We start from the raw sequence: 17,045 nt of genomic DNA, 5'->3' as shown, positions 1-17,045 counted from the left end.
TCAAAGTATATGTATTCCCACGAAATTTAATTATAATATATTCTAAAACCCAAACTCAATATAAGATATATTCTAAAACCCAAATCAACATAGATCTATATAAAATATACTCTAATACCCAATGCACAAAAAGAAAAAAAAAAGCAAAATCAACAAACAGAACAAAAGAAATAGAGAGAGGAAAACATACCCAGGGATGAAGACGACGGCACGAGGATCTAACCCATAAACAAACTGACTAAAGGAGTTCTTCCTAGATCTGGGCAGAGTAGTGGAAAACGACTCATGTTAAAAAAAATAAAAAATAAAAAAGCCAGATTTCAGAAACTAGGCTTACCGAAATGCTCAAAGATGGAGAGAGAGAGAGAGAGAGAGAGAGAGAGAGAGAGAGAGAGAGAGAGAGAGAGAGAGAGAGAGGCTTACCGAGAGGAGAAAGTTTGGGGGACTGACCTGTTGGGAGTCTTGAGCGAAGGAAATCGCATCCCAGGGCCACTGGTTGAGCTGGCACACGTGCGTCTGGAGAGCCTCGGGAGCGAAAGGGTGGGAGAACCAGAGGGGTGAGAGCTTCGCGTTCTTGCGGATCCTCATCACGGCGGCGTGGGCTACAGTTTTGTAGCTAGGGTTCGGCGCGAGAGAGATAGGAGACGGGTTCGGCGAGAGAGAAAACGATCTGAAATGGGGGGGGCGGGGTAGAATTAGGGTTTTTTTTTTTTTTGGGTCCAGATTTGACCCGGGCCGAAAACCGAAACCGGAATAACGGGATTCCGGGCCAGGCCGGATTTTATCCGGCCCGCATGAACAACCCTTGCTCACTTCTTATCATTTATCTATTTTATTAAAATAATATTTTTATACTCTTTAACTATTACTTTTCTCCCTTATTTTCTTTTACAATTTTAACTATTTCCTCTTTATATTTTTTCTTCTTTTTTGAATTGTTACTCTCTAACCAATATTTTAAACAAAAATTTCAATTATTTTTTTGCGAGTACGATAATAATTTCAAGGGAATTATTTTTTTTAGGATAATTTAATTTTTTTATGTCAAAATTCACCTTCTCCAATAGTAATATTTCATAAGGGTTAAATTTCAACAATAATATTTTTTGTCATTCTTCTAACGATAATATTTTTTCATTTTCCTACGAGTCATATTTTCAAATAGTAATATTTTGATATATAAAAAAGAGCACTTATTCTTACATTGACATTCAAAGCAACCTAAATTTCATTTGAGATTAAGAGAAAATTTCCATTCCTACCTCATTATTCACTTTTTTCTTTAAATGGCTCGTTCTTTCTTTTGCAAATTGCTTATTCACTTAGATTCTGAATATGAGTTGGAGATGGTTCCCAAAGAAGATGGAAAATCAACATCTACTCGTGGCGATACTCGGCAACATCGTAAGTCATTAGGCATGATCATATACCAAGGGCAACTGCTATTTCGTGACTATTTTGCAAGATCACCAATATATCCATTGAATCTATTTCAAAAGAGATTTCATATGAATTACTCTCTTTTTCTTCATAATCAACACAAGGTAGAAGTTTACGAGCTCTAATTCATCCAAAAAAGATATAATACTAGAAGACTTGATCTATCTTTTTTGTAAAAGATAACCATGGCATTTATAATCTTGCGTATGGAGTAACTGTTGATTTCAGAGGTGAATACATATGAATTGAAGAAAGCATCACAATGTAGAGCTTCTAAAAGTTTGTGGAAGTGGTCATAAAAGTTTTGTCTAATGAGTATTTAAAATCTCTAAATGCCAATGATATTACTCGATTTGTCATTGTTGGTGAATAACATGGATTCACAAGGACACTAGATTGCTTTGATTGCATACATTGGAAGTGAAAAAATTTACCCGTTTACGTGGAAATGTATGTACTCCAGTCATAGTTGTGAAACAATTATTATATTAGAATCGATGTCATAATATGATCTTTGGATATTACATGTCTTTTTTGGATTACCCTGTTCTCAAAATCATATCAACGTGCTAGAGAGATTTTTTAGTTTCACTAAGCTCGCCCAAGGGCATGATCCTCCAATCAATTACTCAATTAATGGTAATAATTATACTATGGAGAATTACCTTGCCAATGATATTTATCCAAAATGGTCAACAATTGTGAAGACAATCTCATCTCCACAACAGAACAAGCTTGTGAAGAAGAAGAAATATTTTGCAGCAACATAGGAATCATCAAGAAAGGATATAGAGTGTGCATTTGGGGACCATGGCTTCAACAACATTCTGCAATCGTTCGTGGACCAGCTTGAATGTTTAAAATTAGTAATTTAAAAAATATTATGAAAGCATGAGTAATTCTACATAATATGATGATCGAATATGAGCGAGATGATAATTAGGTTCTCGACTTCGAGTATGAACAAGTTGATGATAATCCTCCTAAATTGTCGTGCAATCCTACAACAGAACTTATGTAGTTCATTTAATGTCATCATCAAATTAGAGACAGTTCAGCTCATCATCAGCTCCAATCGGACCTATTTGAGCATCAATGACAATTATACTTCAAGATTTAGAAAATTAGCCAATTAGTTTAATATTTGTTGTAAATTTGGACTCAAGATTTCTATATAAGATATTACTTCATGGATAAAAGTTATCACAACAAGATTTGGGCTAATACTTTCAAATTAATATCTGTATTATATGTTTACCATATTTCCATCTAAAACCAAGTTTACCATATTTTTATTAGGTTATACATTGTCCAAAATCACACTAGATGTTCTCAAATCTAACACTTAGTGAAATAAAAGAAGTTAAGGAGATACATATTAATTAATGCTTGCCTTTGGTGAAATTGTTAGGATGATTAAATCAGTTACACAAAATTGTCACAAAACAATTGTCATTAGTTATTTGCATTATGTTTTGCAATAATTTTCATTTAATGTTGCTGTAAATATGTGTGTTGTATTTCGAGTAAGGCAGTGACATTCATCAACATAATCGGCATCTTTCTTTCTAATCACTCCCTCTCCGCTTTAAATTGGGCAAATTCAAGTAAGTCTGCTTCCAATTTTAACCTCTCGTTCTCCTACCATATTTTATGCTCCTCTATTTCTCGATCGTAATGCATTTTCTAAGATGGAAAAACTCTTTCTCTTGAACATGTGAATGCTCAAGAAGAGTATACTTTATCTTGAAGATCTCGACAATGTCCTCAAATGGCCTAGTTGGGGCCTTGAGTTCCCCCCCCCCCCCCCCTCTCCACTTTCCTTCCCATTGGCCTATCCAATTTAACAACATCATTGTTAAGAACATGCTCCTCATCGGCATCATTTACTAAATCTAGAGCAACAAAGATACAAGTTGGGGTTGGCGACATTGTGGATATTTGCTTTGGACCATCCTTGGAGCAATACTGAATCCATTTTGGTTAGTCCTTCAATAGGTGCCAATAATGCTCGAATGGAAATTGGATTTTTTCCATTGATTGGTACATAAGTTTTACTTTGTCAAACTTTCAAAATACAAACAAATAGACAATAATTAGTGTTTATTTATCAAAATTTTAATAAAACGGTACGCACAAGAGCTTGAAACTAGTGGATGGATATACTTTGTCTTGCTTAGTCATGCCACTTGATTTAAGCATTCGACTTAATCTAGCTTCACACAGAATCTAATTGGTCGTCATTTGGATCGCTAACCACCAATGTATTAAAGATCCAATAGTTCGATCCATTGTATTTCACTTATATTGATTGATATATAAAAAACATTTCTCCCAAAGTTGAGCGTATTTTTGATCGATCTCTTGGATTACATCTACACTAGTATTTAACCATGCCAAGACAAGTAATTTGTCTCCCTCTTGAATGAAGTTGGCACCCCTTTATTGGGGTTAGGGCTGGGCCTCGACTTCAAACTTTGACTCCAACCAGAAGTGGAGTCCAACTCTGAAGCTTCAATTGGAGTTGGAATAGGAAGTCAAAAGTCAGAACTCTAATTGGAGTTTACCCAAGGCCCAATGGGCTGCTATTTCAGTTTTGGTTGAAAAAAAAAACTAAAAACAAAACTTAAATACAATTTATACAATTTGAATAAATCAATACAATCAATTTAAATCCATAAACTAAAAAATATATAAAATTATACAATTGAAATAAATTCTTAGAATCAATTTAAATCCATAAACTAAAAAATGTATACAATTTATACATTTAAAATCAACAAAATGAAAAAAGGATGATTATTGGATATTATTAATAGAACCAACAAAAAATTATATAGTTGTTGGTAAGGGAGTTTTCCCTTGTCAGGCTGGGTGAGTCCCTAACCTTAGAAGCCAAGGTCCCCTCCCCCTTTAATGCCTGCAGGGCCTACCTCTACGTAAGTAACTAGAGAGGAGTTAGGCCTAACCCACAGGCTTCACGTCAGAAAGGAAAGGATTGTCAGAACCATCCACACGTACCACTGCCCACACACCCTATAGGAGGTCACACTGCATTAAAAGTACAAGGACAACCACTAGCAATAAAGGTGGCTGGAGACAAGAAGAAGAACATGCCAACATTTAATGTGGCAACATGGTCATTGAGGCAGTAGGCAACAACCCTGCCAGGAGCTAGGCCCCCAGTATGATTGTAAGGGGATTCTTCTCCTCCTGCTGAAGGTAAAAAATGTAGGACCAAATATAGGGAGCCGGGCCGGCCGGACTGGCAAATAAGGAGGATATGACGGAGGGCGCTTGCAGCAGCGCAAATGGGATAGGAATCCATGCTGCATTTATTGCGCCACCCCAATAAGCCACGTTGCATTAAAGGGTTCTGACCAAGGGAATAGCTGAAGTGATGTGAGTCCCTAACACAGGGTATGGGCGGTTGACTCCCGAAACCTAGTATACAAGCCAATCAATCCTCAGGTACAAAAAACTCTCTCTGATTCTTTTACTCTCTCACATGAACTACTAAGGTGATACTGACTTAAGCATCAAAGACTCCCCGACCTTCACCAAGGCTCTTGATTCTTTGTGTTTTTCCTTGAGTGTGCAGGCCCAAGATCAAATATCCGAGTTGCTAGAGTCTGGTCCAAAGATGTACGAAACACGACATTAACAGTGGCACCATCTGTGAGATTTGCATAGACTTCACGTGTACTTTGTATGGCTGCAACAACCCGTTCTCAGACGGCTCGAGGACAAGAAGAAGCAACTTCGATAAACATGAAAGCAAGACTTGTGGCAATGGAATAGTTGGTAGGAAGGCTGACTACTGAGGTGGAGACCCTCTGAAAAGAAGAGAACCACTAACGAGCCAGAGAATGATGTAGAACCCAACAATAGCGAGTATGTTGGTTCCAGGAACAGTGGAGGAGAAGGTGACATGGAGAAAGAAAGGAAGAGCATGTAGAACAAGCTGCGTAACCTCAAAAGAAAGTATGAGAAAATGGCAAGGAAGATAAGCACATCATCATCAATAGACCAACAGATCATCAGAACGGGCTTGCCCTACAACGAGGAGGTGATGACCATGCCCTTACCACCAAAGTTTTGGGTCCCCCTCATGGAGATGTATGACGGGAGCAAGGACCCCCTCGAGCACCTGGAAATCTTCACGGCTTACATGACCATGCACGGCTTCCCAAGGGATGTGGCCAGCAGAGCTTTCTCACTAACCTTGAAGGGGCTGGTGAGAGTGTGGCTTGAATCCCTAACACTTGGGTCCATAGACAACTTTGGGGAACTACCCCACTCGTTCCTCATGCAGTTCATGGCAAGCAGGAGAAGAAGGCGCCTTGTGGTGTATTTCCTTACCATCAACTAAGGAGATGACAAGAACCTGAAAGCGTACTTGTCCAGGTTCAACAATGAGTGCATGATGACGGATGACTAGGATGAGATGATAAATCTAACAGTGTTCTTAGGAGGAGTACGATCTCAGTCCTAGTTCATGGCAGAGCTGGAAATGAGGACTCCCGCCACATTACGAGAGTTTATGGATCAAGTCGACAATTTCATCAATGCTGAGGACAAGCTCTGCGCCCTAACCGAGCCAAGGAGGAAGGAGCTGAAGCGTGCGGACAAGAAAGGGAAGGCCCCAGTCAAAGGCAAGGCTCACGAAAAGGCAAAGAGAGGATTGCGCAATAGCATGAGGGAAGAAGGCCCTACAAAGGGCCTGGGATTTGATCGATCGGGGCTCGCCATCTAAAAGGACGACCACCAGCTCGCCCAAGATAATGGACACAAGAGAGCCAACCACCACTATTGCACCTACCATTAGTCCACATCGACAATACCGAAGATTGCCTTTCTTTGCAAGGAGGAAGGAAGAAGGAGAAGGAGATATTGGGAAAGGAGTGACGAAAGGGGCGATAGGCCAAGGATGGAAGAAAGCCCTACGTGAGGGCCCTCAAGTGGCCACCCTAGTCGCCATGTAAGGAAGGACCCCACTGGGAGAAATGAGGACCATCGTAGGAGGATTCACTGGGGGAGGGGCGACCTCGTCCAAGTGGAAAGCTCACGCCAAGAAGGCTCAATACCAAGAAGTGTACTTAGCTGAGTACCTCACTACTAAATACAAAAGAAGGTAAATAGCCCCCATAATCTCCTTTGGAGAAGGCAACGAGAATTGGCTCGTTTACCCGTATGATGATGCCTTCATGGTGACCTTGTTGGTCACCAACTTCACTACAAGAAGAATCATTGTCGACAATGGAAGCTCGATAAACATCCTCTACTGGGAAGCCTTCACCCGGATGACTCCCATTCTAGCTTGGCAGGTAGTGCCTTGTACACGACCTCTTTCATGGTCGAATTCTTGGTGGTAAAGGCCTCATCGTCTTACAATGCCATAATTGGTTGGCCAACCCTCAACAGCCTAAGGGTAGTGAAGTCCACCTACCACTTGAAGATGAAGTTCCTGACCTCTCAGGGAGTGAGAGAAATCTGAGGAGAACAGGTTTTGGCATGAGAGTGCTAAGTGCAGGAACTAAAATCCAGGGCTGGTGGGGAACGCGTGGTCCTCCCCTCGGGTGTTTAAGAAGGTGAAGCCAAATAAGCCACAAGAAGTGATCTCTTCGAGCTTGAGCCACCAGAAAGGGGTCAAGTACACACCTCACATGAAGTCTCGGCAAGTGTTCATCTATGACTCCTCTTGCCAAGTTGGAGGGGGAGTAGGAATGCATATCACCACTAGGGGTATAACCGGTCCAGTTTGGTCTGATTTTGTACAATTTTTGGAACCAAACGGTTACATCGGTTTTGCATTTTTAAAAGTTGATTTTGTACTGTGTAGGGTTGTAGGAAGCAATTATTCATAGAAGCCAGTTTTGCACGGCATTTTTCCACTCAAAAGTTGTATTAAAAAAAAAAGATAAGATAAGGAAAACCCAGTGAGAAGAAATATCATTAAAGCTTGGAAGGAGAAAACCCAGAGCTTGTGCATCCTCTCGTAGATCTCTTCATCTCTCATATCTCATAGATATTTTCTTAGTTCTCTTCCTCAACATCGTAGAGTTCTTTGCATAGTCTGATCAGTGTGGTTCAAGAGGTAGAGAGGAGGGGAGAAGACAGAGCATTGAGGGACCAAACACGACAAAGGGCTAACCTAGAGGTAAACAGGTTCGTAGATGTCTTCTCAGATGTCATAGATGTCTTCAGGTGGAAGTGAAAAATAAACAATCATAATTTTAAAAATATTTGAAAAATAGCATTATTTGTAATGAAAAATAATGCCAACCTTTCTGTCTTTGAGGTCTACGTAGCAGAGTATCTGTAACATATGCTAGGATACCCAAAGAAAACAAAAGTGGTTAGGCAAACTGATTGAAATCAAGAACAGATGAAAGGAAAGTCAACAAAAAACAAAGAAAAAAGAAAGCTTCAATTTTTTATTCTAAGGAAAGCCAGCAAAAAGTGATTATGCGAATTGAGCCTTGGCATTCCAATGGTTTTTGTCTGCAAGGTTTGACCCAATCCATCGCCCATTCCATTTGCTAAACCTTCTTCCCTTGTATGCACTCCATCACAGTAATGAAAATAAACAGATTAGATACATCACAGTACTGGATGCATGGTGATTGGGATTTCAGTTTGCATCACATTACTGGAATGCCATTCGCACCTTTCATGGGTGTAAACCACCATGGACAGTCGAGCCTTTTGAGTGCATGCCTTATTTCAAGTGAGCATACATAATCATTTGTATGATTATTTAAAAGTTGGCTTGAATGTATGGATGGAAAAGAGCCGAATATTGTTATTACAGATCAAGAATGCGCAATGAAAATAATTGGTCAGAATATTTGACAGAACTAAATTACAGGTTTTTGGATTTACCTTTTTTACCTGGACAGATGGAGCAATATCATACTCATACTAATCACATTAACTCACAAACTCATACTAATCATATTAAATGAAATTTACATAAATTGAATACTTGGATACATAGTCAAATTTACATATCAAAGTGTCCAAAGCTACACATACATCAAGCCTAGGGATAGTAGAAAGATCATATCTAATGCGTGTGCTGCTGCTAATTACTTTCTGATTGCATTTCTAGATTCTCTATTGAAAGATCCAATAATGGATAAACACTAGCATTGCTTTTGAAGCTCAAACTTCATGGAACTTTTCAGCAAATAGCATCTATTATTTGCAATGAAACAATTTGATAATCAATGGAATGTGAGTGACCTGTACTAAAAAAAAATAACAAAATCACAAGTTAGTTATATAATGCAACCTCAGAGACTGGAAAAAAGTACCCATGGGTTCATTTTTGCTTGAACAAACATTAATAAGGAAATGTGTTTGAGAGAGTGAAACCAAATTAAAAGATTAATGTAGGGGAGAGGAAAGAAAAGAGGAGAGAGGCACAGCCAGAGAAGAGGCAGTGCATGAGTAGAGGCACAACATGCTCCAATCTTGTCGATGGTTCCATCCATGCTTTGCCTATCCAACAAACCACCACCAACACATAACATACACCTACAGACTAAAAAGTGTTATCTGGTTGCATTCCATTTGCCATCTCCAGTTGTGTTCCATCCATCTCTAGTTGCATTTGTGAATGTAATAGCAGATAAAGTAAGACCCACATAAAAAAATATACAAATACAATAAATGAATTAAAGCGGTAAATGTACACTTTCTTGTGTCTCTGTCACTAGAATTTGTACACTTTCTTGATCCACCATTACGGGAGTTTGTACATTTTCTTGCTTCTGCATTCTCAATGGCCTAAGTTGGTTTCTACTCCTTTCCAATAGTTCGGTGTCCAATCCACGCCTCTACAACATAAAAAATGAATAATTAGAGTTAACAAATAAATAGAAATATAGTATATGATCAAATCTTCAACAATCAACATTAGGTAAAAATGACAATAACTTGCATTCCACCATGCTCTTACTAGTCTGCTTTTTTCCTTATCTTTTTTCTTTTTCGCAGCCTTAGTTTTTTTTTTCTTCAATTGTTCCTCCATCATCGGCATCCTTCTCTTACACAGGAGTCTTCTTTTGCCTCTGACAATACTTACTCAACCATTGGAATCTATGTTGTGGGGCTTTGAGGTGCAGTATAGTTCATTCGTCGCATGCAACTTTGATACCATGTCCTCAGTCTGCCAATTAGACGGTGCTGCATTTGTTATTACCTCATAACAAATTTTCAATAGACGTTTATACCTAACAGTTTTGGGCTACTGATAAGCAACATCATAACTGCTCGTAGTAATAGTATACCTACATTTTATGTCCTTTCTCCACCAGTCTAATATGTGCTTTTTCAACAACCCATGTACTTTCCTAGCTAAAAAGATGGTAAGAATATTCATATTATCCCTCGCATATCAAACAACCCACAAAGACACTTTACCTCACACTTGACCTCATTAAATAAAATAATATAAGTAACCTCTTTGATGAAATCTTCAGCTTTAACTTCATTATCGACCAAGTAAGTTACAATGACTCCATCCATTATCTCTTGTTGAACCTTCCTAAATTTTGCATTTGTATATACCTCTTGAAAGTTCTTCTTCTCAAGAGCCAAGTATGATATGCAAGAAATGGTAAAGTTAAAAGAATGAAAGTCTGCTTCGTTTTTGTTCTTTGCTTTTTTCTTCAATGCATTGTCGAATTGATCAACAAACTCTTTAAGGTTTGTCTTGGCTTGCACATAGCTGTCGAAGAAAGCGTTCATGCTCTCACTACACTGAGTTGTACTCATTCTAGCCCAAAATGAGTTCTTTTATATACAGACACCCAAAACTCTCTTTTTGTATATCAGCTTTACAACCTTGCATTTTCATGTAAGTTGAATATATCCTTGAGGCTGTTCCAAGAATCCTCAAACTCTTTGATAGTAAAGGAGTCATAGACACAAGATAGCAACTTATTTTTCAGGTCACACTGGTATTGAATATGAGAACCAAGCTTATCAGGGACCTTTCAGAATATGTGCCATAAGCAATCAAGCCAAATTTTAAATAACCATACTATAAATAATTCTGTATCCTTACTTGAAATAAGATCTCATCCAAAGGAATTGACTATCCATGATGGTTTACACCCATTAAAGGTACAAATGACATTCTAGTATAGTGATGCAAATTGAAATCTCAATCACCATGCATCCAGTACTGTGATGTATCTGATCTGTTCTTAATCTTTTTTCAACATTTTCCCTTCTTCATTAAAAATATATTATTTTATTATAAAAATAAATAAACTATTTTTTTAAAAATTATAAAACTTTGATATCTTCATTAAATATATATTATTTAAACGTATTTTCATTACTGTTATAGAGTGTATACAAGGGAAGAAGGTGCAGCAAATTGAATGGATGGCGGATAGGGATTAAACCTTGTAGACGAAAACCATTAGGAAGACCAAGGCTCAATTTGCATAATCACTTTTTGTTGGCTTTCCTTGGAATAAAAAAATTGAAGCTTTATGTTTTCAAAAATTAAAGCTTTCTTTTTTCTTTGTTTTTTGCTTGCTTTCTTTCATATGTTCTTGATTTCAATTAGTTTGCCTAATCATTTTCGTTTCCTTTGGGTATCCTAGCATGTATTATAGATACTTTGCTACTTAGACCTCAAAGACAGAAGGGTTGGGAGTATTTTTCACTACAGATAATGCTATTTTTCAATTATTTTAAAATTATGATCATTTGTTTTTTACTTTCACCTGAAGACATCTATGAGATCTGAGAAGACAACTACGAACTTGTTTACCTTTGAGTTAGCCCTTTGTCGTGTTTGGTCCCTTGATGCTCTGCCTCCCCACTCCTCTTTGCCTCTTGAACCACACCAATCAGACTACACGGAGAACTCTACGATGCCAAGGAAGAGAACTGAGAAAATATCTATGAGATTTGAGAGAGGATGCATGAGATCTACGTTTTCTCCTTCCAAGCTTTAATGATATTTCTTCCCGCTGCGTTTTCCTTTTCATCTTATCTTTTTTTAAAAATATATATATATATAATTGCTAACGTGGCAAAATGCAATGTTAGAGGAGTTTGCATACAAGCACAGAATTGTATTCTGTACCTGTCTCTAGCATTACTAATATAGGATTAGGGTTATGGAACGAGATCACACAAAGAAAGAATGGGATGGAAAGCACGGGGAGAAAAATCAAAATGTGAAACACATCGTTTCGTTTTGGTCTTTGCATAATTTCAACTTCAATCAAACGCACCGTTTTATTTACTTCAAAATGGTACATTTGACTACACATAGAATACCGTTCGCAGGGCCTTCCTCGTTTACGCCTGCAAATAGACTTTTTCTAGTCCTGCTTCGTTCATGATTTGAATCATCTCCTAGTGATCTCGTTCGTTATTTTTTTCTATTCAGCTCGAATTGCTCAAGTCCTTGAGCATGTTTGGGCTTACTTCACTCATGGGCGTAGCCCAATTCCCTACAATATCTATTTCAATCAATTTAATAATTAGCAGTCACAAACTATAAAAAGGGGTAATTTGGGGTATAAATTTAATTAAAAGACGAAAAGGTTGTAGTTTGAGATCCAAAATTAACTCATAACCCCACCCGCATGCTACCTCATTGTGACCCGTCATTATCCTTTGATTTACTTGAAGGGTGAGTGGGTCTCACATGCCACACATACCTCTCCCAAAATAATGGACTTTTGAGCCTAACCACTCCGTACATCTCGGCAAGCCCTATCCCCCTTCCCCTTTGTCGCTCGGTGCATGGGCCACCATACACTGTCGCACCCCTTCTTTCAAACCAACCCCACATCCCTTATTCGAAATGCAAAAGATTTTGGAATTGAAGATATTCAATTGTTTTCTCCAGATAATTACATTCTTCTTGTAGTAGATGTTTCAAATAATTAGATCTATGGATTGATTTAATAATTGTCTCTAGACAGCCAACCATGTAACCTGATTGATATTTTTTTGAGCAATTCTACGTACAGTCTTTATCTGAAGACTGCAATCTATGTTTAGGTAATTTTGTTTTTCAAATTTTTTAAAATTATAGAAATATTCCTCTTAAAATGAATTTTTTTTCTTTTAATAAAAGACCTACACATACAATTCCTATTTAGGAATTGTAAATATAATTTCTCTATTTTTTTTATATCATTTTTTAAATTAGGTTTTAATTTTTACATTGAATCTAGTGTTTCGGGATATTTGTTGGAACTTATTAACCAATATGATAAGTTTTAGTCCCCAACCTGTCAATAAAAACCTTGGATTCCTAGATTTCAAGTGGAACTAGCTCCAAATATTTCAATTCAAGTTGAAAGTCTAAGAAATGACCATCCCTATGGACCAGCTTCTTTGGAAAGAAGATATGTTCTTCAGAACCTTCAATACAGTTGGACAGAGGAGATTCTAAATTTCTAAGCACCAATACCCCAAATGGATGAACTGGGGTGAGCATTGACGTTGTTAAAGTCTGTAATGTCCCAATAGAAGGCCCAAACTGTATAGCCTATACTTTAAAAAGATTAGTCAATAATAAAATTGGAATCCTATTGAAACCTTATAAAAAATAAGAACTTATCATTCCCAAGTAATGTGGGATCTCATACACTACTTACTCTTATTCTTATCATATGGGATATCACAATCTTCCCCCTTAAATTCCTGACGTCGTCATGGGGTCTGTCTATTGCAGGTGACACGGTTTAAGGTCTACATTTATGATTGAGATAGGCTCTGATACCATTAAAATATTTACAGTACACATAGGTTCGACAGGTTCGACTCCAACTCTAACTTTTGTCGGAGTTGACTACTGACTTGTGTAGGTTTTGTTCTAACTCCAACTCCAACTTATTAGAGCAGAATTGAAGCGGAGTCAGATTTAAATTTTTTTTAATTTCATATTTAGCTCATTTTTAAAAAAGAATTTTTTGTGACCTTCCAAATTTTAGTTTTTTTAAGACTTAAAAACTAAAATTAAATCTTTCACTGCTAATTTACTTCTATACTAATTATCTAACTTAATTTTATACTAAACTTATACTATAGTGTCTAATTACATTTTATCATATTATATTATTATATATTGTTACTAGTATCTAATTACATGTTATTATAAATTATTATTACATGTTATTATATTTCTAGTATCTAAAGACATGTTATTATACTTTAGTAAATTAGTATTTTATATTATTAACTTATTACATTAGGCTTATTTCAATATTAGTGTCTAACTTATTTTATACTTGATTATGTATAATAGTAATACTATGATGTTTATATATACTAAATTATTATTAGTTTATTTACATTATACTATAAGTATATTATTTTATAATAATTAACTCATACTAGTATACTATTAAATTTAACTATATAAGTTCTAGTTATAAAATGATATAAATATGCTAGTATATTTGATATGATAAATATATAAATCAATACATATTTTTATAACATAAGTACTGTGACGCCCCCAAATTCCGTTTGGGATCGGACGGACATTTGAAACGTCGAGACATGCAACACAAGGTTACCTGCCCTCGTTCATGACATATAAGATGCAATGTTCCTAACATGCATCTAACATTATGCAATATTCGCAACGGATAATTTTTTTCTTTAGCAATACTATGCACCAAATTGAAAATATCCCAAATGCTTAAAACATACTTTCATACATAAAGACCCATTGAATAGATCACAACACTAGTCCAAAAATAGTTATGATCCAAAAAGTACTAGAGATGCAACTCTATTGTACAAGTAGTAGTTTACGTTAACTACTATATTAACATTGACATCGCACCGTCGCTTAGTCAACTGTGTCTAGTTGATCAGCTCCTGATTCTCCTTTAGGTCTTGTAACAAGATCTACCATTCGGGGGGAATGGTAGTTGGGACTACCAAAGTGAGATTTGATTACAAATCTCAGTAAGTTAACAAAAAAATTCCACACAAGCTAATGATGCATGGATGACAGTAAAAGCATAAATGCATAATCAAATTCATAAGTAATTAAAGTATAACTTGGCGTACAACATAGCATAATTGACATAACTTAAATTGAAACATGAACTGAACTTGACTTGACATGAACTTGATCTAAAACTTGACTTAACATGAAAAATACATACTCCATAGTTGTTGTGGTCCCATATATTCTACGTGTAAATACATACTCCACAGTTGTTGTGGCCCCATGTATTCTACACAAACTTGACTTAACATGAAAAATACATACTCCACAGTTGTTGTGGCCCCATGTATTCTACACAAACTTGACTTAACATAAAAATACATACTCCACAGTTGTTATAGCCCCATGTATTCTACGTGTAAATACATACTCCACAGTTGTTGTGGCCCCATGTATTCTACGGAAACTTGACTTAACATGAAAAATACATACTCCACAGTTGTTGTGGCTCCATGTATTCTACGTGTAAATATATACTCCACAGTTGTTGTGGCCCCATGTATTCTGCGGAAACTTATTCTTTAACTGCTTAAATATATATTCCACAGTTGTTGTGGCCCCATGTATTCTACATATCACAATTGCTATGTCTCACGTAGTGTATGCGTCACAATTGCTGTGATCCCATACATAAGTAATCAAGATGAAACGTGACTGGAATACGAAATGACTGAAACCCTGACGTAACATAACGTGACTTGAACATAACTTGAAATACATGACCAACTTGAGTTAGAAACATTTCGTAACATGACATAATATATAATAGACAACATATTTAACATGACATACTTGCAACAGTGAATATTACATGACTTGACATACATGTAATAGATGACATACTTAGCATGACGTACTTGTAAAGTACAGTAATACATGACAGAATATATTATGTAACAAATAAAATGACGGAATAAATTCTGTATAATAGACAATTACGTGATAACTTGGCATGGTATGACATATATGATAACACACATACATACACTGTAGTTTCTTTACTTAGCACACATAAACAGTAGACTGCTACTAAGTTAAAAGCTAACTTACCTACATCTCCGCGTTTCTTATAAAACTTTAAGCGCGATCACGAGGAACTGTAATTAGTGATTCTAAAAGTTAGCACTAAATCACTAATAAATTGAAATATATAAAATACTAACTTAAAGAGTAAAATTTCCATTTTACTCTCTACATGTAGGAAAATGACCGTTTTACCCATAACTTAAGGATTTTGCATACTAACTCCAAAAGTCGCCAAAATTTACATGCCTCATGTAAATTATCCTCAACTCAAATATCAATTTAGAAAAATTTAAAACTAATCACAACTATTAAAACTTCATATGGCCGAAATTCCCATATGCTATTTCCATTGATTTTTGTTTCCAACTTGTTTTGATCAACCTTTTGATTTATGACTTATAAATTTGTGATCTTCAAACCAAACCATCACATGGTTTAAAAAGATGTCCTAAAACATATATAAGCTTCTAATTCAAGATCACATGGTTAAAAATTAACCAAAACATAAATTTAGCCAAGAACATCCACGCTTGGGCTTATTTGAATATCTCTTTGCATAAAATTTCATAGCTTTGAAACTAACATCAAATATCTTCAAAATAATAATATAACATGTATATAAGATGCTTAGGATCCTCCAATAAAATTATGAAAGTCGTTGGAATAGGTTTAGACCACCAAAGAGTTAAACTTTCTCAAAACAGAAATTATTTTTCCTCTTCTAGTTTCTAAGTTTCTAAATTTAAGAAAATATTTCATCAAAACCTTTAATCATGCAAAAATACTCAACCAATAGTCATATATACATGTTAACAATACTCCATAAAACTTTCGGACCAATATCTATCCATTAGCTTGGTCAAAAACTCCAAACTATAACATATTCTCCAGTTTATCTTCCAGAATGACCTTTCTATAGTTTACATAATATTTGACTGACCAAATGATCTTCAAATGGGACAAATAAGATATCCACGTAAACTAGACTAAAAAAGGAACAACTTATATGAGGAGACTTTATGATAAAACACTTACAAAAACTTCAAAATGGGCATGCAAAAGAACTCCTAAAAGCTGTCCGAGAGAGAGTGTTTGATATTCTTTTAATGGAAAGTATAAATGAAAATAATTTCATGGGAAGAGGTGGCTGGAGATACTTATGGATGATATATGGAAGAGATGAGGCTGGAGTGAGAGTTAAGTGTAGGACTCTCTTACCTAAAGTGAGAGATAAGTGTAGGACTCTCTTACCCGGAGTGAGAGTGAAGTGTAGGACTCTCTTACCTAATAATATCTAAAAAAATCAATTCAAGATATTTTTACCCAATAATATCCACGAAATTAGCTTAAAATATTTTTATCTAATAATATCCACAAAATTAGTTTAAGATATTTTTATCTAATAATATCTACAGTTTTGAACAGATGTTTTGTCCCAAAATATGAAAAAAAATGTTATTGCGCCATAAGACCTTAAATAACCCTCCGAGTCTAATGGCACAAACCATAATACATTTTGACACTTCTAACTATCTCCAATAATAAAAAACACACTTATGATATCATA

The sequence above is a fragment of the Carya illinoinensis genome, chromosome 9 (assembly GCF_018687715.1).
Source record: "Carya illinoinensis cultivar Pawnee chromosome 9, C.illinoinensisPawnee_v1, whole genome shotgun sequence".
NCBI classification, from domain to species: domain Eukaryota; kingdom Viridiplantae; phylum Streptophyta; class Magnoliopsida; order Fagales; family Juglandaceae; genus Carya; species Carya illinoinensis.
This window is presented reverse-complemented; position numbering follows the sequence as displayed.